Consider the following 17,202-nt stretch of genomic DNA (forward strand, 5'->3'; position numbering starts at 1 on the left):
TGAAAAAAGACAACACACAGTCTCATTTAAGGTAAAGATTGACCTTTGTTAGGGAAAATACCGGCCTAGGACAGGACTACCCACCATGAATTTCTTTTAGTTAATAAGTTTTCATTTCAGACCACCCTTTGTCGTTACTTGAAGTGTCTGGGTTTGTAAGGCTGCCACTCAGGCCTCCCCGGAGCTTGCTGGGTTTCATATGTGGCCCCTTTTCTTCCACACTGTACTCTATACATTCACTGACTTCCTTCCCAGAACCATGACGTTCATCTTTGGGCAGTATTGGGTTTTCGGGGTAGTCAGCCAAGCGTGAGGGTACAGAGAGTTAAACAGTCACAGAGCATTTAGCATCTTCCAGACACCTTTGCTGCTGGAGCCATATTGCTTCTCTAAAGTGAGTTCCCCTAAATAGCATACATTAGCCACCTCTGGAGCCCTAACTCAACCCAACTCTCACTCCTAGCCCAACAGGTCCAAGAGGCTAAACTATCAAATTAAGAAGGATTTTTCCATGTTCACCCTCATATTTTTTATTCCCTCAAAAGGATAAACAGACCTAGAAATAAGCCTTTGGAAAGTTATTTTTTTTTATTGCTTTCTCTCCAGCTGTGTGTGGTTCCAGTGATCAATCCTTAGATTTCCATCTAATGGCCTTTGTAACAGTCATTGCTGAGTGTGGGTAGCCTTTCTCTGGCTGGCAGAATCCTGAATCCAAAAACAGCTCCATCAGCAGAGCCCAGTGGGGCATTTCAGAGCTATCCAGGTGGACATCCTTCACTCATCTGCCTTGGCTGCATTCATTTGCCAGGATCCATTCAGAGTCTCTAGAAATAACAAATGGAGGTTAATAATTAGTAAAGAGAACTTGCCCTGCAACCAGGCTGCAGATGTTAGTGGTGAAATGACACCAAGATGTTACTGGAGATTGGATCTCAGTTCAGCAACCTCGGTACCAGAGTTGTGGCAAAGAAAGAATTCAGAGCCAAGACTCAAAGACAAACAAATGTTTATTTAGAAAGCCACAGAGATAGAAGTGAGCCAGTTGGGCTGCATGGGCTCAGGAAACAAGTTACAGAGGCAAAAGAAGGGCCCTTGGAACTTAGGAGAAAGAAAGCAAGGATTATGCTCCCAGAAGGAAGGGAAGGGGTAAAGGCCTGGTATGCTTCAGAGAGCACGCAAGCTGGGGAAGAAGGGGTTGGAGAAAGGCGCAGGCATGATGGAGAGAGAGAGAGAGAGAGAGAGAGAGAGAGGGCACCCACTGTGCTAAGTCCTCTGTCCTGAGAGTTTTTATCTCCTCTCTAATGGCAAGGGACCTTAGAAGAAGTCCCAGGGAGGATCTTAATAGAATATTCATCAACTTTCCAGGTGTGTCCTTTCAGGGTCATGACCTCCACTGATTGGTCAGCACTAGGGCAGGAGGTCATTAGTCATGGCTCTTGGTCCTGAGGTCAGCCATGGTGTCAAGCCTTCTGGCCTTGCTGCCCTCAGAGGTTGCAGATAAACTGGACCAGGGCCTTGGTTCTGAGGCCCAGGGCCTCTCAGTGTCTTCCCCCTGCCATTTGCTGCATTTGGTCTTAGCTCAGTGCCAACCCAATTCAAAATGAGGAGATAGCCTTCCCTTGCCAGTTTCTATAAGAAATGTCATCGCACCAAACTTGCTGCGGTGTCTGTGACCCTCATGCGGACTGGTAGGACATTCTTCCACATTTATTCCTCATGTGTGTCTCTCCCAGCAGGCTGACTAGCTTTCCCACAGGCCTCCTGGACACCTGCTCTATGAAAATATCTCCATCTCACTCAAGTATCTCTCTCACAGGCTGCTGAAAGGGCAGCAGGGTGTCCTGGCTCTGTCTGGACTAAGAATTAAAGCTTGGTTACTTGTTGATCTTCTTGGAAGGGTGTTTGCATGCAGAAAATATTTTGAGTTTAGAGGTCAGAAAGGGGCTGTATTGCTTATCTCTTGTCACATTAATGCGATATATTAAACAGAAGACCCAGTGGTTTCAAATGACATACACTTTATTTAAGTCACAAGTCTGTGGTTAAGCTGGGTGGCTCTTCTGGTCTTCCTGGTCTCACTTATGAGAAAAAGCAGGTCGTCTCTACAGCTCTGCTGATTTTGGCTGAGCTTGGCAGGGAGGGCAGGTCTTCTGGGCTCCGCTAAGCAGGTGGTTGGTTATGGGCTGAAGTAATTCTTTTTTTTTTTTTTTAAATCAGCCAGCAGTCTAACCCAGCCTGTTCTCAGGGCATGACAGAGGACCCAAGAGAGCACGTGGAAGCCAGGCTTGGAAATGACATACTATCACTGCAGCTGCATTCAGCAGATCAAAGCCATCAGTGGCAGGCCAGCCCAAATTCAAGGGGGTGGGGAGATTCTAGTCTTTAATGGGAGGAGCTGAATGTCTCATTACAAAGGGCTGAAAGGAGGCAGGGAATTGGAATTAGTTTTACATTCAGTCCATTACAATGGCCAGTCAATATTTGTTCTTCAGTGGCTACAGAGATAAGGGAGAAAGGACATTGGAGGGGGTGGCCGGTACTTGTCATTCTCTCCCTTTCCCCAGTTCAGCTTCAGGGTACGTGTCTGGAACTTCAGCAAGATTGAAGTTAGGGAGAAAAATAAGAGGAGTTAAATGCACAGAGAGTCTAAACACAGATTTGGAGATAAGGTTGTTCTCCCCTCTGACTCCCCGCCCCATCTTACACACAGTCTGCCAAAGAGCACAACAAAGCACACCTCTCCTTGGGGTGGAGGGCAGAGGAGGAAAAGGAGCAGAGCAGGTTCTCTAACGTGCCTCCAGCACCTAAGGCTGTGGTTGGCAAGGGCAGCTTGGCAAGGAGGCCGGAGCAGGCCAATGTGAGTAAATTTGTCCTTGTCCATGTAAGAACCCCCCAAGCCCCCTGACTCCCAGAAATGGTCCAGGGAGCCAGGCAGAAGGAAGCTGAGCTCCTGTATAAGCAAGGGGGAGAAGGACCTTGTAGTTTCAGAAGTAATGTTAACATCACCTTATTTGTACCTACAGGTTGACGAGAACTATATACAGGGAAATGTCTCAAAGAAGGTACACTACACTTGTTTTCTGGAAAAAATTGGTGCCCAAGGCATCCTTTTGAGTTCTCTGTCCTCAGGTTTGTCTCTGACCATATGTTTCTGGTCCACACCCATTCACAGGCTTTTTTTCCAGCCCGGCCTCCAGCTTCAGCTACTGTCTGACCTCTCTGATCCCAATCTTCCTGCTTCCTTTCTCAGTTTATGCTCAGCATCTGCCTTCCTGGCATGGCCTCTCTGCAGAAAGAAAACCTGCAATGGACTCCCTGGGGTCTGGCCTCGAAGCCATTCCGCCGCACCCCACCTGTCCTATGTTGGGCAGCCTCCAAGGGAGTCCACAACGTGCGTACACATTTGTTAAATGCTTGTAAGGGGGCATTGGGTGTTGGTAAGTTAGTAAGAAACAGGATCCCAAATGTAATAGAGGTGAAGAGCAATTTAAAACTTGGCTTGGAAATTTCTTTAGTAGCCAGAAGATGCAAGGAATTGGAAACAGCACATGTATTAAATTCCTATGTATTAAATGGGGATCTAATTAAATACCTTATGGTAACACAGGCCCACATTTAGAGGACTTAACCATCTGCCAGGTGCTATTCTAAGTTTTTTATAAATGTTAACTTCTTTAATCACTACAACAGTCATTTAAGGTAGATATATATTATTTTTATCCTTGTCATACACATAGGGAAACTGAGGCATGGGGTGGTTAAGTGACTCACAAGGTCATGTGGTTGGTGGCGCCAGAGCGGGGATTCACCTGACTCCAGTGCTTCGGTGGTTGATTACGATGCTGTCCTGCCACCTAACCCGGACAATGGCGTACAAAACATCCCGGAATGATTTAGTTACATGTACTGACTTAAAAACAAATTGCAAGAGGATAAGTATGATTCTAGTTTGGTTCATGTAGATGAAAAAAGAGATCTAGACACATACATAAGAGGCAGACAGCAGTGCATCTCTGAAGATTGGGGTTATGGAGGATTCCCTTTCCAGGACACATATTGCTGTATAATTTCAATATTTAAAAAACATGTATTGTTTTAGAAAACAGAGAAGACAATTTTTTAAATCTTTTTTTTAAGATTTTATTAATTTATTTTTAGAGAGGGAAGGGAGGGGGAGAGAGAGAGAGAGAGAGAGAGACATCTATGTGTGGTTGCTGGGGGCCGTGGCCTGCAACCCAGGCATGTGCCCTGGTTGGGAATCGAACCTGCGACACTTTGGTTCGCAGCCCGCGCTCAATGAGAAGACAATTTTTAAAAGAATAAGAGTTATGTTAACTTTGATTTTTAAGAAGGAGAACTGATAAATAAAATGGCGGCAGTAGGCTTCCTTCCTATCACCCGGACTGTGTCCTTCTGCGTTTATGTGGTCTGGCTGACTCTTTTTTTAATCTCTGATGTCCAGCTTTTGTCATTTTCCTTGGACACAGTAAGCACACTCTGCCTTTGTTCTGCTATCTATTACACACACCTCTTCTGATTTATTTATCCCATTATGTTGAAATCACGTATTTGATGGTCTGCCTCCCACACTACTCAGTGAGCTCTGCAAAGTACCTGGAGCAGAGTAAATGTTCAATAAATAATTGTTTTCATTAGACTGAATTCAATACTACTGAGAAAATGACCCCATTAGCTGGCTAGCTCCTCTCCATTGACAAGACTGAGAACACTGTTTATGGGTGGGCCGGATCCTCAGCTCTCAGGAAGCAGAGTTCAAAACACAGAGTGAAGATAAGTGTGACCTACAGGACAGGAACTCTAAAACGGGAAATGGCTCAAATGCACTTGGGAGTCCCTGACACTCTGATTGAAAAGGGCCTTGACAAGAAGGAAACTAAGAAGGAATGAAAACAGTCCCAAGAGACCCCTTAGAGAACTTGCTTGGAGATTTGTTGGTTCAAGAGATAAACAGATGAAAAAAGAACCTTGGGACCAAGGATAAAATCAGAGTGGCCTAACGCTAAGAATAAATTTGGGAAAGCCAGTCAGTCTAAAATGAGCCAAGTTCTGCAAAGTTTGCCAAGAACATCTGAGAGAATCTTCCCTCTATCGGAAGCACCAGAAATGTAAAGGGACAGCACCGGGGCCTCGGACAGCACCGTGCTCAGAGGACAGAGTGAGCGGGAAGGCTCTGCGAGGCTGCGGGGTTCCAGCGGAGTGCGGGGCACTTGCCTCCCAGGACAGGCTGTGACACGGAGAACACATCTTGACACATCTTTCATCTCACTTCTGGGTCGTGGACGAAGTCTCATCCTTGGCCTGTTAGACCTGGCGGAGGACCAGTACCGCCTCAGTGCCGTTTCAAGCTCGTGAGAGCCGCAGACCGGATTTACAGACGTGAGGTTACTTCCACCAATCACCGTCGGAGGGGAATGGAGACGAACTCTCACTGCACGTCAATTACTTTTTAGTTTTAGTCTCTGGTTGTTGCAGTAATTAGTTTCCTTAATTTCCGTATCTCTCCAAAGCTGGAAGATATATTTCTAAAGCCTTGGCTTAATGCATATATGTGTATATGTATATGTACGTGTACGTGTATGTGTATGTGTGCATGTATATATTTCAAATGTACCGTTGCTCAAAGCCTCAGGATGGAAAAAAAAATCTAATTTAGAAGCAATAATGGGTATTTTAAACTGTAGCAGGAACAGTGGGGGCATATGCAGATATCATTATTGTCAACAGCCAGCCCGATTTGTAGCATCTAAAGTAACTTTCATGCTGTTTGCACTAATTATATTGTGGTTTTTAAATTTCACAAAATTAGCTTTTTGCTACTTTCTGCTTTATAAAAATTACCTAATTTTTAAATCAAAATCCAAATGGCCATAATTAACTTAGGGCTGAATTTTCATTGTGCACATCCAAATTTCATACACATTAATTTACAATCTCCAGGTGTTAATGGAGAATAAAAATGAAATCGAATAGATTAATTTGCATAAAACAAATTAGCATAAATTTGCTTCTCCCTAATGAGCCCTAGGAAACAAAGACTAATGGACAACTAATTCACATGAAGTCATCCTATAGCCATGATCTATGGCTTTAACTTCCCCCCAAAAACATAAAAATAAGGATATTTTACAAATACAGATTAGTCCAAATTACATATTTTCATTTGATCACCTATATTAATATTCATGTGGCATTACTTATATTTTCTAAGCTCATCTAGGATAAGTCTTAGGGATTTTAATTAAAATGCAAACTAGAATGTGCAGTATAGAATTACCTTAGTCACCAGGCAAAATATGAGTTTGGCATTTTTGCATATGTAAATACAGTGCCATGGCAGGATTTATTTGTGTTTTCACCTTGGTTGTATTTCCATGTTATAAATCATTGATTTACAGTTATTCACTATAAATCATTGCCATGTTATGGAGATGAAATCTCAGAGAGAAAATAAAAACACTCCAAATGGTTATTTTTCATAGTTCTTTAGCAGTAGGAACTGAGGAGTTGGGGGGGATGGGCATGGGAAGGAGAGGAGCTTTCTCACTCTATTTTCTTTTGCACATGTGGAATTTTTGTGATGTGCTTGATCACCTTCTCAAAAGTATAAACTAATTTATTTTTGAAAGCTGTTGCGCACCCTTGCACGTTAAGGCCCACAACGTATAAAGCCTGTTTACTAGTCCACCAGCCCTCTGTGTACGTATTAAAAATCTTCCCTTCATGCCTTCTTACTCAAATGATTAACCCCTTAGTCAGCTTTTCCCACAACTCTTGGAAAAGGTTCTCTGGAAGAATCACTGTTTTGTTTTGTTTTGTTTCCATTTTGCCTCTCTCTAGCATTTCACACAACTGATCACTGCTGTCAGTTCATTCTCTCACTTCAGTAAGGTTGTAGGTGGAGTCGTCTTTGATCTAGGCCAGTGATTTTCAACGTCTGTGCCCCAAGAATTTTTAAAACATGTAATACCTGACTATTCAGTTAGGAGCTCTGACCTCTTTTCCCTTCGATCGTCAAATTAAAAAATGACAACAGCCAACACAATAATTATATCCAGTGTGCATGAATCAGAATAATACCTATATTTTTTGTCAGATAGGCAAAAAAATATAACATATTTTTTGGTGTGCTGCAGAATTTTATTAATTTTTGTGTGTGCCATGAGATGAAAAAGTTTTAAAATTGCTGACCTGGGCATTATGAGGGATACAATGATAAACTGGCCTGCATCTTTCAAGGAGCTTGGTGTGATGAGGGAGGTTACATTACCCCGTGACAGATTACATAAACGAAGTCTTTACAGAATTGTGATAAGAATTCTGAAGAGGCACCCCGCTCAGCCTGGTGGGGGAAGGGGAGAATGCCAGCAAATGGCAAGAGATGGTCCCACTGGCTGAGGCCTGAGGGGCACATATTAATTGTCCGTGTGTAAGAGGTGTGTGCTGGTGTATTCGGAGAATTATAAATCCCTCAAGCATGCCTTGAGCACTGACTTTGTCTAGAACCTTAGAGTTAACAAAGCTAGAGGCCCTGAGGCCACACACAAAAAGCTGTGGGTGCTATGTTGTAACTTTTAGCTGAATGTAATTGGAGCCACATAAGGGTCTTTTTTAATGTAACATTTTGAGCATATTTGAAATAATTAGATGTGCGTTTTAGACTGATCACTGTCAGCAGTGTGAAAACTCTAAGGGGGGCTAAGGTAAGAATCACGAAGCATGGGAGCCTGGTTCCAGGACCTGGGAGACTAATGGTGAGGCCTTAATAATGTGAAGAGGGAGGGGCAGAGTTTTAACGTGGAGCCAGGGACCTGGTGATGGATTGGGTAGGGAGTAAACAATGGAGGAGAGGGAGGATCTAGGGTGAAGTCCAAGTTTCTGGTATCTTCTTAAATCCCCTTCTCGGTGGCATCTGCGGGAGGCACCACCCGGCCGGAATTAATAGTATAGGCTTCAGAGTGTGAAAAATGTGGGTTCAAAAATTGGCTACACTTTGCTTTAGTATACCAGTTTGGGAGAAAAGTTCTTAATTCCTTTAAGGTTTGATTTCCTGCTATGTAAAATGAAATAAATAATAACACATACCTTATAACAGACTGTATGTAGTAAATATTCAGTAAGCACTGGCTGCTTTTATCACTGCTATCATCATTTTAATTTTTTACATAATAAATTAAGGCATTATTTATAGATGATTATATATAAAATACTGAAAACTACAACTACAGTAACTCAAAAACTTATAAAAGCTAACATAAGTATTCTGTTCATCAAACAATTTTTATAATAGCTAACACATTTTCTTCTTTCACCAAATTTCCTTTCAGCAGGCAGAGGCATTTTGTATCCCTTTATTGCACTTGGAATTCAAAGATGGCATTTTCATTTAAAAAAATAGACCTCACAACATCTAAACTTCTGTTTCACTTGAGGCATTATTAGGGCTCTGAAAACAAATACATATTGATTTAAAAATTATCTTGAAGTTACAAATTGTAAGTTCAGTACACAAAATTTCTCTCACGCCATACTATTTTAGTGTGTATTTCCTAGAAACAGGGAATTTCTCCAACAAAACCACAATATAACCATCAAAAGCAGGAAATTAGTATTAATTTATTACTGCTATTTACAGCTCAGTTCCGCCAATTGTCCTGATTATGTTCTCCGCAGTGACGGGTCCCATTCAGAACCATGCACGACAGTTCATCTGTCCCAGGACTGGTGGTGCTTACTTGATGGTGTCTGCGAGGCTGTGAAATTGTTGCTTTTGCCTTCGCATTTGATAAATGTTTGCTGGGGATGTACCTTGAAGCTATGCTAACACTTTGTTCTTCACCAAACTTTCAGTTTACTCACTTATTTTTAAAAAATATTTTATTTATTTAGTTTTAGAGAGGGGAAGGGAGGGAGAAAGAGGGAGAGAAATATCAGTGTGTGGTTGCCTCTCATGTGCCCCCTCCTGGGGGCCCAACCCACAACCAAGGCATGTGCCCTGACTGGGAATCGAACTGGCAACCCTTAGCTTGGCAGGCCAGCACTCAAATCCACTGAGCCACACCAACCAGGGCTGATTTATTAATTTGAATGAACTCCCTGTTTCCCATTTTATTCGGTGCATGATGACCTGGTATATGATACAATTTTGGTGCACAAAATGTCTTAGATTTGGCCTGTGAGAGCCCCTTCAACTTTATTCTGTGTCCTTACACCATTTTCCATCAATTGTGAGCACCTTCTTGCTTTCTGGTCCAAGATATTCCATTCCAGCCTGTGCTTTCCTGCCTCAGCACCCCCTCAAGGAACCCTGGGTCATTTTAGTGGAGAATGGATGTAGGATGGGTTTAGAAACCAAGAGCTGGAGGTCTACATGTTCTTTCTAGGGAGTCATTGATTGTAGGCTCTGAAGTGGACAGCTAGGGAATGTATATATAATGCACTCATTCACACATGCACAGATACACACATGCATCTATATTTTGATATCTATATACTGGAAACCACACATTCATATAGATACCTGTAAGTTTAATTCAATATTACTAAGTTCATTCAGTTTTCTCGCCCTCCATGTTTGTAACTCCCTTTTCTAACAATGAGAAACTGGTTTTCATTACTCTTAATATGTTTACATATTTGATCCATCCCCCTCCCTGTAGCCACTTCCGCACTGTAGCCACTTGGACTTCCACTTGCTGCCCCTCTGCAGAGACACCCTCATCATCCTGCTTGGACTCGATTTGTCATGCTGCCCCCACCCCCACCCTGTATGGACACGCTCCCCATCCCACCCTGATTCTCCATGCTGTGTTGTCCTCTGCAGGTGCCTCTTCAACCCCATATGGCCTCTGATACCCCACTCTGGGCAACTATGACTCCCTCACCCGGCATGGATATTCATCCATTTCCAAAGGTCTGCTTTAGTAGGAAACAGAGAAATGACTCAGAGATCAGATTAAGTTTTCTGTATGTCTGCTCTCTGACCCTAAGACCTTGTCAAGGTTCTCTTTGTGCATCTGTCTCCTTATCTGAAAAAAAAAAAAAAAAGGAAATAATAGTGGAACCTATTTTCATTCCCATCTTTCCAATTTTTGGTTAGATACTTCCAAATGAATAGGTTCTCATCAGTTCAGTTGTTAAATGTAAAAATCAGCTCATTTTTCTTCTTCCAAAACTTATTCATCTTCTTGAAGCTCTTATTTCTGTAAATAAATACATTTATTCTACAAGCTTTTATTGAGTGCCTACTCTGTAGCAAACGTAGGGGCTAGTAATCGTTATAAAAGGTAAAGTCTTGCCTTCAAGATGCTTACAATCAAGTGGAAGTGAGTATGATATGCACTCTGATGGAGTGAAATGGTTGTACCTTTTCTTCTCTAGAAAGAGCGCTGCATTCCGAGAGACTAAAGCTTTCTGGGATGAGGTGTTTATATGTCAGTGTTGAAGGTCAAACACAAGTTAGCTGGTAGAGAAGAGGGAAAAGGCCTTCGAGGCAGAGTGAGCAGCATGACCCAGGTACTGGAGACATAACCTGGCGTGGTGCATTCTGAGACCATGGCCTTGACAGCTGGGCTGAGAGAGGCCCCAGTGACAGAGGAGGATGGAGTGGGAAATGATAGGGGTCAGACCAGCAGCAGCTGGGGCATGCCGCTAAGGGGTTACTCCCAGATTCACACCATGCCCTTCGTCTCAAATGCCCTTTGTCTTCTAATTTGACTCATCCAAATCCTCCTTCTTCTTGTCTTTCTCCTTGAAACATTTTGTCACCTGATCTTGAGGAACATCTCTCTTTTCTGAACTTTTCTAGCAATTACTATACTAACAATATACGTATGATGATGACAATGCCATATCTGTGGAGTTATTACTGTTTTTAGAAACCTTTTACCTTTATCACTAAGTTTGATGTACATGATAAAATAAGCATCATTCTTTCAGAGCTACCTTCACCCATTAAAATAACCGCTGCTGTGCCCTGCCTCTCTAACTAGACTGAAACTTCCAGTTCAGCAGTTTTGCCTTTGACTTATTTATAACGGCGCTTACAGTGCCTAACATAATGTCTCAGAGAGAACTGTGCTGAACACCTGTTTTGACTCAATTTTAATGTGCATTTTATTGAATTCATTAGCATTGTGATTCTCTGTTTTTAGCTGGCTCAGTATCAGCTGCTTTATACATTCTCAGAGATGACTTGCAAGTAATATAACTAAGAAATGAAATGATATAACTGTAAGTATAGTATGTCAGGGCTCTTTTCTATGAACCATTTAGTACCCTCAACCGAGAGAAAAAAAAGACAATAATTACTCTTAAAAATTCTAAGGAGCATTTTGAACTCATTTTTGGTGATATAACTCCAAATGGCCTGGCATCCTACACATTTCTTGCTTATTGGCTTTACTGAATTGTTACTATTATCCCAGGTCAGCAAAACTAACAGGAGCAAAGAGTTTAATCCTGGTGAACTTAATTAACTGCTAGGACTCAAAAAAAAGTGGGACTGGTCATTGCCCTGTCCTTTCCTACCACTTCCTCACTCTGCAGCACTCCATCACTTACCCACTCCTAAGAGAATTTCCCTCTGAGATTTTCAGCCTATTTTTTTTAATCCTCACTTGGGGATATGTTTATTGATTTGAGAGATTTGCAAGAGCAAGAGGGAGAAAGAGAAAGAGAGAGAGAGAGAGATAAGAGAAACATTGACAGGTTGCCTCCCATATGCTCCCTGACAGGGGATTGAACCCACAACCTAGGTATATGCCCTGACCAGAAATGAAACCCACAGCCCATTGGTGCACCAGGACAACACTCCAACCAACTTAGCTGCATGCCCAAGGCTTCAGCTTTTTCTAAAATACAGACATCTCAATAAGTAGCTCCACGACCTACGTATCTTCCATCTTTCTAGTTTGCAATGTATTTAATTTTTGAACTGGTTGAGTTGATTCCTTTTAAACCTACCTTCTGGGTTGTGAATTTGTCCTTGCAAGCTCCCTGGGGTTAGGTTGGGGAAGGAGATGTGTGCTTTGTTAATTGGAATGATGCACTGGACTTGGAAAACCGAGTTGATCTTTGATGTATTTATGGAGGGTCTTCCCTGAGAAAGGCCCCCGATGCAGCTGACAGCACTAAACAGTATGATATTCAAAAGAGGGAAAATAGGGTAAAAACAACTGGGGTAAAAATCTGAGATCTAAGGGAAAGTTAAAGGAGGTAGATAAGAAAAAAAAAATGGAGAATTCAAATGCAATCGAAGTCTGGGTAGCCGAAGTCTTCAGAAAGAAGTGCAAACATTAGAAGAAGACTAATATACCAGGAAGATATATGCATAAGCTCTGAAATCACTCAGGCCTAGGGGCAAATCTCACCTCTACTGCTTGCTGGCTGGGCAACAGAAGGAAAACACTTCTTCTAGCCATGGTTTCGTAGAAGTGTCTATAGGTATTGGGTAACATAGCATGCTGGTATATGTTTAACAACTGGCTCATTCAATAAATAAACAAACAAATAAGTAAAACTGATTTGCAGTTTTTGCAATTTCCATACAGTGAGTACTCCCACAATGGCTGGCTAATTTCCAGCTACCAATGTTTTGTCGCTGAACAGAGTCAGGAAGGAATGCATAGTAGTACACACTTATACAATATTTTCATCATGCAAATACAATAGGTGTAAATATCTCAAAAGTGTAGATGATAGTAAAGTGTGAGAAAATAATCAGAAGAGATATTTTTGAGTATAATATTTTTAAACATAATTTTAAATCATAAGTATATGATTTTTAATGATGGTCATTTAATAGCATCTTGCAAAACATCATGAAATTTAAGAATCCACCTCAGTCGAGCTTTGTTCAGGCATGTGTTCTAGTGTTGTGGGCTGTGTGGTTGATGTTAATGCATTAACAACATATGCTGGAAGAAGTGCCTTTAAACAGGAGCACACATACAACAGGGTTATGTATTGATCAATTGATGAAAATGTTGTGACCAGAGGCTCGCAGGAACCTAACCCTGTATTTTTTCCTGGAGCCATGGTTCATGGTCATTTTACAGAACATCACTACTGTGGAAAAGAGGAGTGAAGTTGTATCCACCTTTTAGGGGATGGCTTGATTGAGCTGTTTCTGCACTTAGCACATTGCCAGGCACCCAGTAGGATAGCCCTAAGAGGTCTCTTCTCGTCTTCATCTCACTTTCCCTTTGCTGGGTAGTGCTATGCTAATCCAGGCAGGCACTCAGATGCAACCAGAAGTTATAGAACCTACAAAGCAAGTATTGTTATTGTTGGATGCTCACCTCCTTCAGAGAGGTGCTTTGGAAATTGCAACCATCCATCAATTCACAGTCCTTGAGATAGATGCCTTTGAACTACACAAAGAAAGGGACTAACAGTACCAACAAAAAGGAACTACATTGTGTCAGGAAATTTGCCCTTCTTCCTAAGGGTCCCTGGGCTGATAATTGCCAATTTGTCATATTTTTTGCAAGTTACATTCCTTGAAGTAACTTGGAGGCTCTTCTTCTCCCGGGTCTCAGCATCCTCACAGCAAAACCTACCTTCATTCTCCGTCCTGACTTCCATTGTCGACTGTGGGTTGAAGCCTCAGTAACACTTAGTCCTTTAATTCTTCATCATCCCACCATGTGCCCATCATCCTGCCTTGTCGTGTGATGCCCACCACCCCTGCGGACACTGATACCCACTCCAAGTTGGAGTTGTCTTTTTTTTTTCAGTCATGGTCAGGATGGACAGTGCTTACTTAGCCCATGTTCTTTCTCTTCCTGCTAAAGATGATAATCCCTGAAAGTTTTCCATTACTCCTGCTCTAAAACTCACCCTTCTGACCATGGGATACAGGCCCTACATGACCTGCGCCCCCCTGACTTTTGAATGTCATCACCTGCACGTTCCCCTTTGTGGATTTCCCTTTACCCACATTGGCCTCCTTGCTGCTTCTTGAACTTACAAGCATGGAGACTTAGCATCTCAGGTTCCCGCTGGCTGATCTGCAACCACCCAAGACCCTCTTGCACCTCCTGTCAGTCAGGTCTTAGTGCAAAGTCCCCCGTCCGTGAGGTGCCTGTGACAGTCCGGTCTGAAGAGCCCCGGCTGTCGCTGTGCAGCCACCTTGTTTCTTCACTACTCTTGCCCTTTGTCCCCATGTAAAGTTACCTTGTGGTGTGGGCTGGATTGTGTCCCCCAGATTGACCTTGAAGTACCTCAGGAGGTGACTGTATTTGAAGATAAAGCTTTTAAACAGTTGATTAGGGTGTGGGGAGAGGTGGCGAAGGTTAAAAGGGGTCAAATATATGGTGACAGAAGGAGATTTGACTTTGGGTGGTAAACATACAAGACACAGATGGTGTGTTATAGAACTGTATGCTTGAGACCTATACAATTTTACTAACCAATGTTACCGCTAACATTTAATAAAACATTTTCAAAGGAGGTGATGAAGTAAGGCACCTTTCCCATTCATGCATTCGATGTGCATATCCCTAAAAGCCTCAGAAATAAATTGTGCATACAAATCAGTGTTTATTGCAGAAGGTGGAGGATTTTAACTTTTTGACAAATTATGATACCCTTGAAACTTCATCTTGTCCCTTTCTGGGGAAAATTAATGTAATAAAAATGTCATCAGTGTTTAAAAATAAAAAGATGTGATTAAGGTAATATGAGTAGGGTGGGCCCTACCCCAGTGTGACCGCTGTCCTTAAAAAAGGAGATGAGGATGTAGACAGACTTGCAGGGAAAAGGCTGCGAGGAGACATTCGAGAAGGTAACCCAAGGAGACAGGACACAGGATTCTGAGACCGCCACTGCTGACCCCTTCGTTTAGGACTGACTGCTACTGCTGGAACCGGAGTAAGTTTCTGCTGCTCAGTTCGCCCAGTCTGTGATGTTTTGTGACGGTAGCCCTGGAAAATGTACTTTTGGTTTCATTGTTTTGTTTTTTCCCTTCTCTTTCCAGAGTGTAAGTTCCATGAACACAGGAGCCATATGTGTCTTCGTCCTTCTATCCTTAGTGCCTATGACAATTCTCAGCATCTAGTAGGCTCTTTAATAAATATTTTTTAACTGATTGGATGATGCAGCCAGGGACTGGAGCCTTTGCTGTGTAAGTTATCTTTGGCTATGCAAATGTCATTATTCATTAAGTTGAAAAATAAACCTATTGCCTAAAGAAATACTTCAGAAATTAGTCATGAGTGCTGGGGCTTAAGACCTTCTCACTCTGTCTTTTTTCACAATTCTGGTTCATTAATTCTCTAGTTTTCCAACACCCTCTCCTCTCAGTTCCTCTCTGTTTGTAGGCCCTTGTGTAGCCTCAGTACTGCATCCTCCTCCCCTGATGCCCTTTGTGCCCGGGTCTGGGAAGCTGGTACCACAGGTGGCTTCCCTTACCTGAGTTTGCCACAAACCCCTCATCACCAGTGACACAGCAGGCGCTCACAGCAGGGAAATGCTGAGTTCACAAAGAGTTAGAGATGAAGTGCATCCTCATGCTATCTTGCTTCCTAGCAGATGGAACATCAATTGCTAATACTCGTTCTAGTCCTGTCTGGGTGGCTCCAGGTTAGAGCATAGGTTAGAGCACTGTCCTGATACGCCAAGGTCAGGCTACATACAAGAATCAACCAATGAATGCATAAATAAGTGAAACAATAAAATCGATGTTTCTCTCTCTCCCTCTTTTTCTAAAATCGATAAAAATTAAAAACTCATGTTTTTTTTTATTTTAAATATTTTATTTACTTTTAGAGAAAGAGGAAGGGAGGAAGACAGGGAGAGAAACATCAATGTATGGTTGCCTCTCACATGCCCCACTTGGGACCTGGCCTGCAACCCAGACATGTGCCCTGACCAGGAATCAAACCAGTGACCCTTTGGTTCACAGGCCAGTGCTCAGTCCACTGAGCCACACCAGCCAGGGTATAAAAACTCATATTGTATCAGCACTCTCCTAAGTGGGTTCACTTGTTTCTCCAACAAACATTTATCATGCCCTATTTTCCTCTGGGCCCTAGGGAATCTCCCAGGATACCAGTGGCCTTTTGATGCTTGTTCCGTTTGCTCCCTGCAGCGCTCTCTGCTCTCCCTGTGGGAGGCTGGCCCCTGCCACCCGCATCTCCCTGGATTCCCACTGGCAGCTTCCTGCGTTCAGCCAGTGGGTGGCATGAGAAAGCAGGAAGAGAGAGATGTCAGGGTATATGCTCCCCACCCAGATTTACCGCCCCCGCAGTGTGTCCTCTCCTCCATGCTACCTGTTCCGGCCCCTGGTTAAAGCCATGGGTGGAAATGGCTTCCCATGCTTGCTGGACTCTGAGTGCCTTACTTTCCTGTGTTTGGTTTTGTGATCCTACCCATGCTTCTGAAAGTAGTCCTTTTATTGAAGTTTCCCCAACTCAGCCCTCTGACAGTGATTTCTGTTTCCTGCCCGGACTTTGACCAATATAGGCTTTGTATACTTTTTTGACTCTAAAGTTCAGGAATGATATAACTCTGGTGTCCTCAGGCTCCAGTGGCTTTGGGGTTAATCAAGGGTGTGGCACTCAAGCTCCAGTCAGTGGGGAGGTTTTGAGACCACCTGCATCCCGGTAGATCTGATGCACACCCCCACCCTCGGTTGTTCTGCCACCTTTCACTGCTGTTGCACTGTCGCCACTGCTCCTGGTGTAGCAAGTGCAGGGCTGGGGGAACAGACTGAGGGGGCAGAAATAACCTGTGTCTAGGCTGGATGTGGCAGAGAGGAGGTGGCTTGGCAACAAGGAAGGGGCCTAGAGAGAAGCTGAGTTGCACCGTGGCCCTTTGGGGTACAGGTGCATCGAGTTAGACTCTGCTCTACCTGCAGAACAGAGACTTCATGGCTTCCCAAGGTGATGCTTTTGCTTATTGTGTATCTTTTCATGCCTTGGAGAAATTTAGGTAGTTTATATTAGAATAACTCGTGCTTGGGGTCAGATTGTTGTTGGGGGTGGTTAAATGTTGACAAGATTTTCCATGGGGTGTCTGCTTATTTTCATAATACTGGTGGTGGTGGTAGCATGTCTGGTGGAATGTCAGTGCTATTTTAATGGCTCTCAAGATACTAGGTGACGTAAGTTTAGATAAGAAGGCAGCTGGGGAAGACAGGGTTACGCAGGACCCACAGAGGAGAGACAGAAGGTCTAGCGA

This window comes from Phyllostomus discolor, chromosome 4, assembly GCF_004126475.2.
Source record: "Phyllostomus discolor isolate MPI-MPIP mPhyDis1 chromosome 4, mPhyDis1.pri.v3, whole genome shotgun sequence".
Lineage (NCBI taxonomy): Eukaryota > Metazoa > Chordata > Mammalia > Chiroptera > Phyllostomidae > Phyllostomus > Phyllostomus discolor.